Below are 16,709 nucleotides of genomic sequence, written 5' to 3'. Positions count from 1 at the left end.
GAAGAAGAAGACTCTACAACCCCTCTGGGCAGCTCTGTGGCCCACACAGTAAAGAAGTTATTCCTCATGTTGAGGTGGATGTTGAGATGAAGAGAAGAGACATGGGTCATAATGTTACCTTGTAGAGAAAAAAAAAGCAATAAAGAAAGGAATAAGGTGGATAGTAAAGTGACAACAGCAAAAACAGGGAGTCCTTAAAACAGAGCATTAGAGAGAAAGAATAGAGAAACTCTGAAGTATGAAAAAAGCTGTGTAGATATAGGAGAAATAATCAGGATCCCAGGAGCAGAAACAAACCACAGTCAGAGGGAGGAAAAGAGGCAGTGCCCAGGCTATGGCATGGTACACTTCAGAATTCACTTCTATATATCCATTCCTTCATTATCTGAGTTTCTAGTAGCTCTTTACTCTGCAAAGGCCATAAGTCAGGCAGATGAAATAAAGTAAAGCTAAAGTATTAGCAGTTAAATTCTGTATTTTTTGTGTGTGTATTGGTTTTCCTTGTGAAGGAAAAGAATCTGGCTTGATGTATAAGAATGTTTAAAAGAAATAAACAAAACCCTCTCATACTCAGAACACTTCAACTGAACTGCAATAAATTCAGACAGACAACATCTACTTTTACGTAAGAAAATTAACAGAAAATAAATCCTTACCCCAGCAGCAGAAGGACCTCTGCCAGGTAGGACTTCCCTGTAACCTGGTGCACAAGGTTAGTCCCAGAAATGCTGAATGGGGTGGCCAGGAGACACAGCCTGCACCATCTGAATGGGAAGGTTGCATGTTCCTGCTTTCTGGAAGTAGAGTTACGGTAAGGCTGGTGGAGAACAGATACCTTTTCTTTCCTTTAAGCATGATTCTGTGGCAGATATTTCAGTTTACAGTGGGACCTATGAAATATAAAATTCATTGCTAGAGGTACTGGAAGCAACCAAAAGAAAATGGAAAGTAAAACATATGTAGGAAGCATACAGGGAGCTACATAAAGGTGGCTAACTGCAGGCCCAGCAACCTTCGATGGTCTGCACAATACAAATTGCTGCCTGTTGGGATGTCATCATCCAGACATCTATTGCAGAGAAAATAACCCTGCAAAACTACAGGCTTAGGAGATACTGCAGTTAAGACTGTTGTGCACCTGTGATTTATCTTTCCTTGTGACAGTGGTACTGTGGTACTATATTACTATCCTTGTGAGTATGGTCTTGATCTGTATGATCATATGTGATTTTACCCACGTGGTGTTATTTAAGGATAAAGCTGTGCTTGTCCCAAAAGTGAATGGTCCTGTATAAAGACAATTGGTTTCTTTGGGATTCTGACTGTCTGGCAGTTAGTGGAAGCATTAATGGAGATTAAGTTTTGCCACGCTGTTAAAATGGTTAAAAACTGGCCAGAAGCCTGGATTCTAATGTGAGTTTTCCTATTCTCAAGGTTCTGGACAGCATCAAAATTAAAAACACAAAAAAAAGTTCCTGAATTACATATTAAAAAACAAAACTCATCTCTAAAAAAGGTCTGAATAGTTAGCAACAATAAATAAATAGATAGAGCTCCATATGGAATATTGTGAGGACATAAAACACTGAACAGCTACTTACTGTATGAGACCTGCCCATCCTTTATGCTGAATCAAGAATTGCACAGGAATAATATCCACACAAAGAAAGACTGCATCAGTATGCAAGGGACAGAACTGAAATTACACACAAAAAACCAAAACACAAACCAAACCCCACCCACCAAAAAAAACCCCAAAAAATCCAAACCCCTTTTCTAATTATTAAGCTTTAAGAATTCAGCTTCTTAAAATTTGGAGCTTAATTTCACAAGCATCCAAAGAAGCACTGGGAAGGGAAGGATGGGTTTAGGGGCTTGTGACTTAAGAGCAAGTATACGATACAGTTATGTTTTGTTCATTCCTGTGTAGTTTTATTGTCCAGGTTTTCATTTTAAAGAGCAAGTTATTTAGAGGTTTATTTTTTTGGGGGGTGAAAGAGTTTCTGGGCATCCTGATAGGAAAATATTTTAATTTATTAAATTTTCTGAGGTTTTCTCCAATGTTTTTCCCTGGGCCAAGGGCTGCAATCCAGTTCTCTGGATTGATCTTTTGATATAATTTGCTGAGTAGTAGCTCTGACAATGATCTGGCAGTGGAGGATGCCCACAAGCCCATACGCTCTCCTAGGACAGAGATATACAAGTTCAAACCCATTTTCCAAAGGAGGGAAAAGACAAATTTGAACTTGGGCCTCAAAAATCCTTTGCCTCACTGCTCAGTAAGTAACTTGCTGTGAAGAGCTGGAGCAAGGACTTACTGAAGCTCCCCGCTCATTGTTTTTGGTGGTGGTTTGGTTTTTTTGGTGCTGTTTTCTGGGGGGGTTGGGGTTCTTTTTGAGTGTGGAAGTCCAGCTCTCCATCTTGGGTGTCTGTTTTTCTGTTTCTTTCCGTGAACTGGAGTGTTCAGTTCAGACCTGCAGGTTTCCTTAGGTGGCACAGTAATGGCTGCTGAGTGCCCGACTACATGTTGGGAGCTGGTGTAGGAGCTGGGCATGGGGGTAGGTGAGTGGCAGAGACTGCAGAAGAGCATTGATGGATGAGTGGAGGGAGGACTGTTTCCTTGCTGAGGTCATGGCCTCTAAGACAGGCACCACAGTGCTCATCTTACATCTTCTCCATCAATCCAGCTCAAAATGACCTCCTATTAGAGGAGAAAAGAGCAAGACTATTTTATTAGGGTGCTGTCTCTTTTGTAACTAAAAGATTTTAAATATCTGTGTACACAAGGTCTCTTTTATCCTTCTTTATCTAATGGACTGGTTGTAGGAAAGTTATACTAGTGGAATGTCTTAATTCAATCCAGGTTTGTTAGATTCCTTTTCCACACTCATCCAGATCAGATAAATTGCATCCTGTATTTACTTTTTTTGAGTGCTTGCCTAAAAGGTCTATGCAACTGAGGCTGTTTCTCATAATGTGCCGACTTTTGGAATTGACTCTTTATTTACAGGCTTTGGCAAAATGGTTGGATGTATTATTTATTAACCAGAAAGCCAACAGCCCTCTTTTGTCAGGAAGGTGCAGAGTTGCACAAAGTGTACTGTGCAACCAAAATGACAGTTTTGTTCTGGATATTTTCATAACCCTTATTATCAATGCTTTGATAATGCCCTTAGCATTTCTGCAGATGGGAATCCTTTCCTTCCTCCTTTCTAGCTTTCAAACTTCCAAGAATCAGTTAGCAGTTTTCTTTGGTTTGAATTGCTTTGTCCTTCTTTTGCAGGATTATGGACTTACTTCTTCAATACCTGGCAGCTTATCCAAACTCTTGTATCTGATCATTACAGGGATGCAACTGTGAGATGTGCATTTTCAAAGCACCAGAAGTATTTACAACAAATAATAATACTTTCGAATAATGTTTGCATATTATTTCAGCATATAAATGCTTCAGAAGCCCATTCTATTGAGACTGCAGTGGAAACTACGTTAACAGGAGCCCAAGGTTTCCACAAATGATCAGAACTATCCCTGTAGGACTACCTTCTGCCTTCCCTTGTAAGAAGGTACATCCTAGCAGAATATAATGCTAACAAAGACATTTTGGGAATTCCTGGTTTTCAACTTCTGAACACCTGTTTTGTCCAGATCTGCTCAAATTTGGTACCTTTTGGAGACGTAGATATGGGACATGGGAAGGTCAAGCCAACATATCCCCAACATAATCCATAGCTGCTTCAGACTTGAGCATTAACTCTAAGAACCTCTGCTCTTAGGCTTATAGTTGCCTGCACAACTTGAGCAGGCAGAAGCTGTCACTGCCACTAGATGAAGCAGTCCTGCCTTCACTTATCATTTGTTCCTGCCCTTGTGCTACTCCTCCCTTTGCTTGTGGCTGAGGAACTGATCTGAGTTAGAGCCAACTATTATCTGGGCTGGGTTAGTCTTAGCTTATATCGGTTCACAATCTGCTTCACTGCAGGGCTGCACAGTATTTTCTTGAGCCGGCACAATGGAAGGGACAGTGTGTAGGCAAGGAAGAGCCAGGTGCCCACAAAAACCCAGGAGCTGAGACCACACCGGCTCCAGGAGTTCATGGAACTCCAGGGTTTTGCTTGACTGTGCTTTGCAGGAGTTCAGCTAATGAGGCCAGTTGAATTCTTGCTGTTTTGCTGTGTTTCAGTTGTTCCTCCCCCGTCTCTGCATGTCAGGTTATCCACACAACTTGCCATTGCCCTAGGCTTTAGGACCACTGCTGCTTTCCACGGCGGGACTCCGGGAGCAGTGAGTTTCGGCAAGATGTGGCTGTCACAGCTGCTAACATCGCAAGCAGGATAGTGGAGTCTGGTGGCCAAAGGGAAAATTGCAACCAGCGAGAACTTGGCTTTAGACTGCTGAGATCTTCAGGGAGCAGCTTGGGCCTTGCGTCTTCTTTTCCATCAGCAGAACTCCACACAGGCTTCCTCTTGTCTGAACCACAGTTGGACAAAACTGCTTAACCTTGCACGTTCCCAGTACTATGCTGACTGTAGAAGGGATCTTAACGGATGATTTCTCTTGCCGGCGTGGCTCTGTGGCTGTTTGGCTTGGTGGAGTGCAGATGCAGAACCAGTTTTCCTCAGAGCAGGCAGTAAAAGCTGATATAGTATGTAACAGCTGTCCCGCTATCCAGGGCTCTTCTGCATAAAATGTGTGCATGGGTGTCACCATCTGCCTCCAAACTCAAGAGACAAACCAGGTGCAGATGCAGCCGTGACAAACAGCTACAAGGAGCAGCTGCTGAGCAGCCCCTGAGTCTCAGTTCTAATGCACATCTGCACTTGGCAAGGTCTTACTTACCTATATTTCTTACTATTTACATAGGCTGGCCTTTCTCAGAATCCCCTCCCACCAAACCATGCATTTACTGCCACTTCATTGCAGTTGACTTTGCTTTGATCCCACCAGTCTTTGCCTCTTCAATATACAGATAATCTCTTTATAACTGAATGCTATTGCACTCCGTGGGTACCATGCAAGGATAAGGATTACATATACCAGAATAGCTGTCTGCAGAGGTTGTGAGTGATGGTGGTGAGATGGGAAGGACTCTGAGTAATATCACAAAGATGAACAAATTTGTCACCCTTCCACTAGAAAACTCTCATATGCAAAAGTAGGAGTGCTATGATCTGGCTGTCAAAGTCTTAGAAAATGATGAAGTCTATGGAATGCAGATTTGTGAGATAAGACACTAATGTAAACTGCTCTGTACTTCTAGTAGTGAATAGCATCTGTTGTGATGTAATCCTTGCCCACAAAGAAAATCTCCTGTCAGTTTTTCTGGTCCCTATGTGTCCCCCAGGTTTTAAGCACAATCTGGCCATGCATACAGATTTCAGAATTTAATTCTCAAAATCATCTGTCTTGCTATGCATCTTTTATGAAAACAAAGAGTTTCAGGTCCATGAAAATCCTCATTAGCCAGACATCAATATCCTGAGACTAAAGAGGGTAGCTGTTGAAAGAAGCATATACTTGCAAAGCATATTATTATTTATCAAGGGCAGCAGGAGGGAAGTCATGATTCTATCTCTTTTTATTTTGTGTAAAATGTCTTTCTTATAATCAGAACAAAGATAATTCCTACCTCAGCTTTACATTCAAAGCATGGAAGAATAAGAAATAGGCTTGTGCTCTGTTTTTCATAACAATTTAGCATTTCAGCTTCACAAAAATACATAACACAAGTTGAGTTTGTTGTGCTGAGGTATAAATGCCTTCTTGTTTTGGTCTTCAGTTCATTTTATGTGTGACTCATCTGGGAAGATAGTGCTTTTATGGGAAAGAAATGGCAGCAAATCAGTTGGGAAGCACCAGACTTCTTCAGATCTCACATCCATCTGATTTTGTGGTATGTGATTTCTAAGCTTTTGAGACAGATGGGAAACCTTAGGAGCTTGGAAAACTTTGGACAGTCTTGCACTGAGATGAGTGAGGTCTTCATGAACTAGACAACAACTTCAACAATGTTGTATCAAATGTTATGCCTCTTTGCATTCCAGGAAACACCATGCAATCTCTCTGAGATACAAGAATGCTCATTTTTGAAGGTAAAGAGTAGCAAAGACAACAAGATGATTGTATATTCCATGGGGCAGCACTACTGAAATACACAAAAAGCCTGAGTAGCTTCTTTAAATGTGCTGTCTGAGGATTGATTTCCTGATCTAAGGACTGTCTGAAGCCTCGAAAGGATGTCATGCTGCAGAGCAGAGAGCCAAGGATTGTGTGTATGTTCTCGACAGGTTCATACGCTGCTGATGGAGGACACTGGTGTTAACTTACAGAGTAGTAGAAGCAGAGGAGGCTGCCAGGACATGTGGTGGTTATGCAGGTCAGTTTCCTGCTTAAAGCTGAACTGACTTGATCTAAGTCAGATGTGACTTTGAAATTGAAGTGTCATGACAGATAAGAACAGTCCTCTGATTATCAGCTCCCCAGTAACAAATTGTAGATTTTGGGTTTCCCCCGGATGCACTGGTCATAAATTTTCCCAGGCACACTTTTTCAGTTCACTGATACCTCTCTCTTTTCTTCCAGTCTATAAAGCCCCACTCACCTGCCAGAAAAATCCCACATAAAATGACCATGACCAAACACAAACATACATATCCAAGTCTTCTCAACTCTTTACATCCTTTCTACTCAGTTTGCAATCAGTTTAAATCATCATTTACTTAGGGATGCAACAATTGCTACTGAGAAAATACAAACCTAACAACTAAGTGCAGTCAAGCTTTTTTAATAGCTGGGTTTCCTTGGTGATGCCTATTTAGGCTGACTATGATTTAAGGGTAAATAAAATCAATTGCACAAGTGCAAGTTATGAGGTCAGTGAGTAATTTGGTGAATACTTGTTTCACTGCCTGCCATTGCGACTGTTTGTTTAAAGAGCATCTTCTGTGCACTGAAATCATAACAACAATGTGAAATTGTTATTGCACCTACTCACTCCCAGACATCTGAATGTAACCTACAGAGTTAACATGAAGATAGCCTTCGTGTAGAATTGTGCAAGCAATTTAAACTGGGATGTAAATGAAAGGAATAGCAGAATTAACCCTTCTGTTAACAGGCAGGGAACGGGGTACAGGTGAAGAAAAAAATCCTCTGTTTCTGAGTTTTGGTATGGGCTTATCATTTGTTTCAACATGACTCATTCAGGTTCAGATGATGTGCACATTGAGATCTTTTGGCACCAGCTATGCAGTGATAAACACTCAGGCAAGGTACATTTATAAAGCATGGGTTGGAATACGTTGGGAAGGTGGGTCCTTTTTTGTCCTTCCCTTTCCCTTTCTTCTTCCCTTTCCTCTTCCCTTTCCCCCTTTCCCTCTTCCCTTTCTCCTTCCCCCTTTCTCCTTTCCCCTTTCTCCCTTCCCCCCCTTCCACCTTCCCTTTTCCCCTTTCCCCCTTCCCTTTCTCCTTCCCCCTTTCCCCTTTCTCCCTTCCCCTTTCCCCTTCCTCCCTTCCACCTTCCCTTCTCTTCCCTTTTTAAAAAAAAATAGTTTAACTTTAATTTATTTTATTTTTTTCTTCCTTTCTCTTCACTTCCCTTCAACTGTTGACAAAGTCATTGCAGTCAATGGCCTGCAAAAATGCTGAATGGTGAAGCCCTTCCCTTTTCCCTTTCCCTACCCCTTCCCTTCCTGATTTTTTTTAATGGGCTAATTTATGCCTTTTACATAAAAGAGAATTAAAGGGGAAAAAAAAAGGGAAAACTCTGAAATGAGGTTCTCTGTACAGATACCTATGTGTTACTAAGAAATTAAAGAGTATCAGGGAATGCTCTTTAATACTCTTCTGGGCATGGCTTTAAAATGATTAGAAGAGTTGCTGGCATGGCTTTGTGTCATGGGTTAAGTATCATTCTCCCAAAATGTTTCTGGGCAATAGTTCAGGACTCACTCTTTGCCCAGAACCATTCCTGGTAAACCACTTGAATATGGCCACTTTGTTTTGAAGGACCTTGGAGTCCTCCTGGACAGCAAGTTCTGCACAGGCAGGCAATGTGCCCTTGTGGCCAAGAGAGCCAGTGGCATCCTGGGGTGCATCAGGAAGTGTGGCCAGCAGGTCTAGGGAGGTGCTTCTCCCTCTCTACTCTGCTCTGGTGAGACCACACCTGCAATATTGTGTCCAGTTTTGGGGTCCTCAATTCAAGAGAGACAGGGACCCACTGGAAAGAGTCCAGCAGAGAGCCATGAGGATGACTGGGGGACTTGAGCATTTCCTCTATGAAGAGAGGCTGAGAGACCTGGGGCTGTTTAGTCTGGAGAAGAAGAGGAAATCTGATCAATGCATGCAAATACCTGAGGGATGAGTGTCAAGTGGATGGGGCCAATCTCTTTTTGCTGGCCAGCAGAAATAAGTCACAGAGCAATGGCTACACATTTGAACATAGAAAGTTTTGCTTCAACACCAGGAGAAACTTTACAGTGAGGGTGACAGAGCACTGGAACAGGCTGCCCAGACGGGTTGTGGAGTCTCTTCTGGAGACTTTCAAAACCCACTTGGATGTGTTCTTGAGTGAACTACCCTAGGTGATCCTGCCTTGCCAGGGGGGTTGGACTTGATGATATCTGAATGCCCTTTCCAACCTGTAAAGTTCTGTGATTCTATGATATTATGGACCCCTAAATTTCACAGACACATCTTACAAGTTCACCCAACGACTTGGGTTTTGTTGAAATAATAAACTCCAGCTCTTGGAAAGAAATCAAAATTCTATTTTAAAAGCAACAAAAGATGGAATGTTCCCCACTTTTTTTTTCTCTCTTAATAATTTCATCTTACTGTCTCTTTCAAACTACACAGGTCAAATTTCCAGTCACTGACTGTTATTTTTCTATTGTTAGTCTATAGTCATTCCACACTTCCTTCTTCAGAGGGTACTTACACATTCTATGCAAACCTGGATTTTATAACAAAATGTGTTTTCCAGGTCTCTACTCATAAGGCATTTTCTATAGCTCTGTAATAAATACTGCTGCTCTCTTCTGTATCAACACTCATTTGAAGGATATCCTTTTGATTAAGGATAGCAGTTAGGCAGACTTCTACTGTAGTCTCAGTTCTCAACTCCCTCCTTCCTACCAGTTCTCTCTGCATTAATTTCCAAGATGTGCCAATTCTGGGCATTGCACTTGGAGACTTTGTTCAGCAGTTCTCCTGCAGTTCCCCTCCAGGAGTCACTGGTGGCCAGCCTGCAGCCTTCCCTGCTACAGGCAGAGCCTCTGTTTCCTGCAGTCATATGTTTGGCTACAATTTGTTTGAAAAGGTCCAGGTCACTGCAGAATGACTCAGATTTCTCTTTACAAGTGCCCTGTCCACTCCAGTAACTCTAATCAGGCAGATCTGTGTTATCCACAAATACTATTGGAAGTGATATTTACAACCCTGAAACTATTTTACTATCTTAATTTAATAATAACCACAAATATAATAAAGATGTCAGAATAACAAGCCCTGCAAAAGTATCCTTCTGTCAATGCAATTCATTGACCTTTATTTCCTGTTTAACTTCTATTCTACATTGACTTGCTACTATCCATTTTCCATTTATTAAACATGTCTTTGAATACTGTCCAGTTTATTGATAATATGGGATTTTTCTTTAAACAAACAAACAAACTCCAAATCAGTAATATATTTAAGGAGCTGTTACAAATCAGATGCTTAGTGATGACATCCAGAATTCAGCATCATATTATTTGGGAGAGACGTCTGTGAGTATGCAGTGGTTCCTCAAGACAAGAAAAGCCTCAATAAAGGAATGTTCTGAGGCAGTTTCAGTGTAAACTACAAGGGTACAATGTCAAAATGGAGCTGCCTGACAATAGAATAGCATCTAAAAATGCAGATATCATTGCTGAGCAGCTTTTGCCTGGCCAGTTCTCAACAAAGTCTTTTATAAAGTATCTATCTAATTAAAAAAAACCAATGTATTACAGAGAAGAAAACCCCAATTTAACCTAAGAATCAGTTGATAAATATGAAAGGTTGTATATCTAAAGTAAATATAAGACTTCTATTCTCATCTGTTCTGTTAAATCAAACACAGAGCAGAGCCCTCCAGTTTCCTTAGGCCAAAGACATACACATAATTTATAGGGTCAAAATAAACTATTGGCACAGCTTTTTGAAAGTGGCTAATCCATTTTCACTTATCCTAGCTCATCAATTGTATGCTTTTCAGCATGCCTGCTAACCATCTACAAGTTTCTGTTATACTCCTGCCCATGTATAACATCCAATGCTCACTTCTAATCATTTACAATAGAGTTTCCTCATCAAACTTTAACTGTTAAATAGGCTCTTGAAATATTTCCTTGAAGTAATAATTATTTTCTAAGTATGTACTTTCTTGCATTTCCTGTTCATAGTCTTGAAATCAGAAATGAATTCCAGGTGCTAAAAGACAATCACTTTTACTTTCCAGCAGTAAATAATTTAGGCTATCTCCTAAGCTACAGAACTGGAAAGCCAAACATAATCTTTGAGTATAGTCACATACTTAGGAAATAATTGCTGGCATCTCCCTTGCAACTATGAATTAGTAGCTGCAGTTTTCTTGCACTCAGCCCTCTCAGGGCTAAGGAACCCCAAAGATGATGGCAGAAATTTGAAAGCTATTCACTGAAGATTTTAATTTTCTTGTTTTCTTTCCATTATGTCCTTTGGGAATATTAGGATTGTCTGTGTGCCTTGCACTCTTTGCTATATCCAAAAATGGAGATGGATGCTGTATCTGCAGGGTTACTAAAGCAATCAATTTGGACTTTATGTCAGAATGTTTGGGGGTTTTTTTTCATTTATGATAGCACCACATTTGAGAAACCAAAGGGGCAGTTTGAGCAAGCAATCAGCTCATCATTATCTGCACACCGAATTTGAGTTGGATTAAGCATAGGCAAATTAGAATGGGCACTGCAATATTAGGTCATGTTTTACTACCCCATACAGCACAGGATAGTTTTAGCCCTCAGAAGTCTAAATGTAAAACTCTGGGATGCTGTTACCAACCTCCCCTTCTGCTCACACGCTCAGAAAAAAAATCTACAGGAGGAAAAATCGTTGTGCAAAGCTATGGTTTGCCAATGTGGAGAGGACAAATTGCCTTTCTTTTCCTTCCCTCTCTTGCTGTCAAATCCACAGTTCAAGGCCACGTGGAAAAGTTAGCAAATCCAGTGCAAAGAGGAAGCAGGGACTGCTGGGCAGGGACACTCAGAGTTCATGTACTCTCAGCAGGGTTAGTTCTCTCTTGCATGCCACTGTTTTCCTCTGCATGTCATGAGAGGTACAGCGTCTTGTGGGAAGAGTCAGTCACTGAATAAGCTCCTCTCCAAAAAAGGCTCCTCCTCCTAAAGAGGAGAGGGTTTTTTCCTGCATATGTTGAGATTTGTGATTGGAGTCCTGACTATTGCTCTTTTTCAGATAGTGTTCTGCTACTGCTTCATTTCATTGGTCCCACAGCCTGGGTGAGAAGATGTTTCCTATGGGTAGACACAGTAAAGCAGCCGAGCTGGAACCACTCCTTTACCTTTCCAAGACAAACAATGCTTGGATGCAGCCCTCTGTTTACATGGTAGACATTAACTGCAATCTTCTACTTTTTGAATTTAAATCAAAATCATTCCACTACTTGGTTTACAAGACATCAGCAAGCTCACCCTGCAAATCTCAGGCCAGGCCCTTCAAATCAGTAGCAGCATTTGAAGTAGCCCACAAAGCTAGAATGTCACCCAGGTGCTCAGGAATAAGCTAGAGCATCAGACCATAAGACAAGCCTGCAGCCTAGCTAGAGAAGATAAAGCTATGTTATGTCAAAAGCCTAAACACTTTCTCATAGGGATATTTCAGGCAAGTAGCAGACTTCAACAGAAGCTAAAGGATTTCATGCTATGTATGTGCTCATACTACACCATAACTAAGTAATGGTGCTATTGTCAACCTTGGCTTTGCATGGAATGTAAAAGGAGATGAGGATGGTAGAACACTGTCACAGGTTGCCCATCGAGGTGGTAAAAGTCTCATCTGTGAAAATATTCAAGGTCAGGTTGGCCTGGGCTCTGACCAACCTAATCTAGTTGAAGATGTTCCTGCTCACTGCAGGGGGCTGGACTAGAAGACTGAAAGTCCCTTCCAACCTAATGCATTCTATGATTCTAGGTTTCTTCATTAACTGTACAGAAGGTTGTTACTGCTACAGATCCATATCATACTCTATGGAGTAGAAAACAATTTGTCAGTTCCTGTGAAGCAAATTATTATGATATCTGTTTAAAAACATGTTTGCAAGCAGTCAACTGGCAAGTGCATTGTACAGTGGCCCATCTGTTACCACAGTAATTGGGTCATCCACTTCAGAAGAATCTGTTTTGTCTGTGTGGTGACAGAAACAATGACCTCATATAAAGAAAGCTTGTATTGGAGCAGGGATTCTAGCAGTGGGATAGAGGAAAGGAAATATTCCTATGGAAACAAGTGGAAACAGCAGAACCCCATTAAGCATGTGTTCAACTAAGGCTCTGGAGCAGGTCTAATTGCACCTCAGAAATCATGCTGAAGGAAAACAAGGAAAAAAAGACTCTGAAAGTTCTAATCACAGAAGAGATTGCCTCCTACCTAAACAGAGGGTTGTGAGGACTAGATGTCCTCCTGTTGAATGCTACAGATGATCAGCTTCAGCACTCTTCTGTAAAGACAAAGTACTGCCCATGTGAAAAAAAGCATACTGGGAAAGTCATGATGCGTTTGGAATTTTTAGGTTGGCAGCTTTAATGTGGGGTTTCATTTTTATAAGAGTTACTAACAGAGTCAGTTTCTGATTTAGGTTTTTGGTTACAGGAATTACAAAATTATAACTCCTATTTTTACCTGTTGGTGACAGAAGAATCAGGTCTTCCTCTACATTAAGTATTTTTTGGTTTGTTTGGTTTTCCTCTGTCAGAGCAATTATCTGTTAGAATAACTTTGCTAGGGTTATAACTCTTCTTTATCCCTAGCAATTTTAAAAGCTAGAGTACTTGCCTTTCTTAAAGTTAGGCCTTAGTCTGAACAACAAATGCTTGCTGCAAAAAGCTTATGTTACCTCATCAGTGGATTTTATTTTGTAAGTCTTTAACCTCTGAACCTTTTATTTTTCTCTTCTGAGATAAGCTGCATTACTGAGTACCCTGGCCACTTCTGCAGTACAAAGTCACATAGGAGTTTTTTGTAGAGAAACTCAACACCTTTTCACACAGAACTATTGAAAATATATATAAAAAAGTAAGCAACTAGCAAAAAACTAAGAAACTAAGCAAAAGTTCTCCTCAAATGCAAGGGAGGAATCTTACAGCTTAGAGATTAATCACCAAACCCCCATACATATTCTCCAAATGAAATCCAAAACTGATTCAGGGGAAGGAAAGATGAAGTAGGAAGATGGAAGGAAAGCTGAATCCTTCTAAAATGAAATGTCATTCTCTCCCACTAGTTCAGACTTTGTGATCACTCTGGTTATGTCTGGCTTTACAACCAATGAATCTCTACTTGCAGCAACATGTGAGTGGAACTTAGCTGTATTAGCTATCTCCACCACCCTAATAACTACATCTGCATCATCCTAGCCTTGTGGGAAATGCACACTGTGTTATCAGACCACTCTAGTTGGACCACAGATAAAAGTAAACACTTGTATGGATGTCTGGCTTTATAGTAGGGCAGATGATTATTTTTCCTGCACTGCTAAGAAACCTGGAATTTGTTCACATACAGTCACTTAATATTATAGGCATGGTACTGCCTTTGAGCAGCTACTAAAGCAGACAATGCTCAACTTCACCTAACTGTTTTTCTTAACCCAATTTCCATTTTTTTTTCTGCAGAGGTAGCTTCATGCTTATGAGACAGGCAGAAGGTGAGCCAACATCCACAAGAAGTTTATAAAATATCTGTTGACAGATGTGGCTGACCGGAGAATCTGAAGGTGAATGTCTCAGATTCTCTTCTTTGTAGTATCCACAACTTTTGTTTGATAATTCTGGCATGAAGTAGTGACACAAACTCATCCACCCAGGAAGGTCTGCTAAGTGACTGCCTCTAAAACAAACAACATCATCAATGTTTTGCAGATCAGCCAGTGGGGTTCCTGCCTTTGCCAGTGATGAAAACACACCTAAAGATCCCATTGTTAACTGGGTCATGTTCTTTCTGGTGGAGCACACTGGGTGTGGTATTCAGTCCTTTCCCTAAGCATATAAATATTATACTCATAATAACAATCACAGAAGTAATACATTTATAATGTTTATTATCACTGCATCAAACATCTGTATTTATAGAAGAACAGCCTGTTGTGATGTGACACAAGCCCAGAATAAAGCAGGCAGCCCTGGCTGAAGGGGCTAATGATCTAAGTTGGAGGCAGGATTCAAAACTGGGTATGGACCAGCTGGCACAGGAAGCCAGGGAAACAAAAAGACAGCACTAATCAGTGACTATGCTGTGATCTCAGCGTAACAGCTCTCTGTTGACAAGCTTTCAGTAGCATTTTCCCCCCCTCGAAACAATATGGAAAAAAAAAAGTTTTTAGAAGTAATTAAAAAGAGGATAGTATATTAATCTTGCATGTTTATTGGGGTCAACTCCTAATTGTAAAAGGGCAAGTTCAGAAGAAAAGCCTGGAGTGCTCGTTTGAAAATCTAACATAAGGGCTAACGCTTGTCTTAGGGTGGATGGATAGACAACAGGAACCTAGAAAAGGAAGAATGACACAAGATGGAGCAAAACAATGTGCAAAACCAGGAGTGGCATGTTCAAAGAGATGAATTTAGGAAGCAGGTTTGCAGTAGCATTCTGTTTGGACAAGGGCAAATTTTTCAGTGTTGCAGGGGGAAAAATGTTTCAGTAAAGAAGACACAATGAGAGTCTGGATGAGATTCTACTTGAACACATGTTCTCTAGATCTCTACAGGTATTCACTCAGAAGAGTAATGAAGTACCAACCCAAAACAGAAAAAGGCAACTTCTGTGAAACAAATTGACTAGAAAATCTTTACAATCTAGAATTTCTTATAGTTACATAATTCATCTATTGGTTATCTTAAAAACACTCTTCAGCTTCCAATCATACTTATCTCTAATGTCTTTTTTCCTCCCTCTGGACAGTATTTATTTGAAGAAGTCATGACTATCCACAACTATAACAGCAGCACACAATATTAGACCTCTTTAACAGTGTACTGTAGGATAAAGGGTTCGGTCAGCACTAGTGTTATTGGATACTTTATTCAGGCACTACATCTTTCAGAGCAGTTCTTTTAGCTAACAGTGGTATTTGATAGCACTACTGGACAAAAAACATTGTAGATCTTGGCTTTCTAAATCCATGCACCAGCACTGAGTGATTCCTGCAACGTAATTTAATATTTTTCCATGAGACTTTTAACTACAATTGTAAGAATTTGCTTATACAAGTTTCTTTTCTCTTTATATAAAAATATAATATTACAGCTTTAAAAACATTAGAATAGTTCTCTGATAGCTGTAAGTCTTGACTGATCAAGACTTTTCTTTCCTCATCTACTCATTGTAAAAAGGATTTCTGAGCAACCACTATGATTTAAACAACTGGAACTAGCTAGGAGCAGGTGTTGATCTGTTGGAAGGTAGGAGAGCCCTGCAGAGGGACCTGGACATGCTGGATGGGTAGGCAGAGGCCAATGGGATGAGATTTAACAAGGCCAAGTGCAGGGTTCTGCACTTTGACCACAACAACCCCAAGCAGTGCTATAGGCTGGGGACTGAGTGGCTGGAGAGCAGCCAGGAGGAAAGCGACCTGGGGGTACTGGTAGATAGTAAGCTGAAGATGAGGCAGCGGTGTGCCCAGGTGGCCAAGAAAGCCAATGGCATCCTGGCCTGCATCAGGAACAGTGTGGCCAGTAGGACAAGGGAGGTTATTCTTCCCCTGTACTCAGCACTGGTCAGACCACACCTTGAGTACTGTGTCCAGTTCTGGGCCCCTCAATTCAAGAAAGATGTTGAGGTGCTGGAACATGTCCAGAGAAGGGCAACAAAGCTGGTGAGGGGCCTGGAGCACAAATCCTATGAGGAGAGGCTGAGGGAGCTGGGCCTGTTTAGCCTGGAGAAGAGGAGGCTCAGGGGTGATCTTATTATTGTCTACAACTACCTGAAGGGGCATTGTAGCCAGGTGGGGGGTGGCCTCTTCTCCCAGGTAACCAGCAATAGAACAAGGGGACAGAGTCTCAAGTTGTGCCAGGGTAGGTATAGGCTGGATGTTAGGAAGAAGTTCTTCACAGAGAGAGTGATTGGCATTGGAATGGGCTGCCCAGGGAGGTGGTGGAGGCACCGTCCCTGGGGGTCTTCAAGAAAAGACTGGATGGGGCACTTAGTGCCATGGTCTAGTTGATTGGATAGGGATGGGTGCTAGGTTGGACGGGGTGATCTTGGAGGTCTCTTCCAACCTGGTTGGTTGATTCCATGATTCTATGATTCAATGACACTTGACTATAACTATAGCTGTAACTTTCTGGCGGTTGAAAGGACTTTTCTCTGTGCTGCAGAGTTCCCCCTCTAGATGGCAGCAGAGAACAAACGCTAAGGCACTTGCACTGTGAAGAGCGGGATGATAATATAGAGGACTACGTTGCCGAACGTAAAGACGC

The sequence above is a fragment of the Pogoniulus pusillus genome, chromosome 21, assembly GCF_015220805.1.
Source record: "Pogoniulus pusillus isolate bPogPus1 chromosome 21, bPogPus1.pri, whole genome shotgun sequence".
Taxonomy (NCBI): Eukaryota; Metazoa; Chordata; class Aves; order Piciformes; family Lybiidae; genus Pogoniulus; species Pogoniulus pusillus.
The sequence above is the reverse complement of the archived record's forward strand: the minus strand, read 5'-3'. Positions refer to the sequence as shown.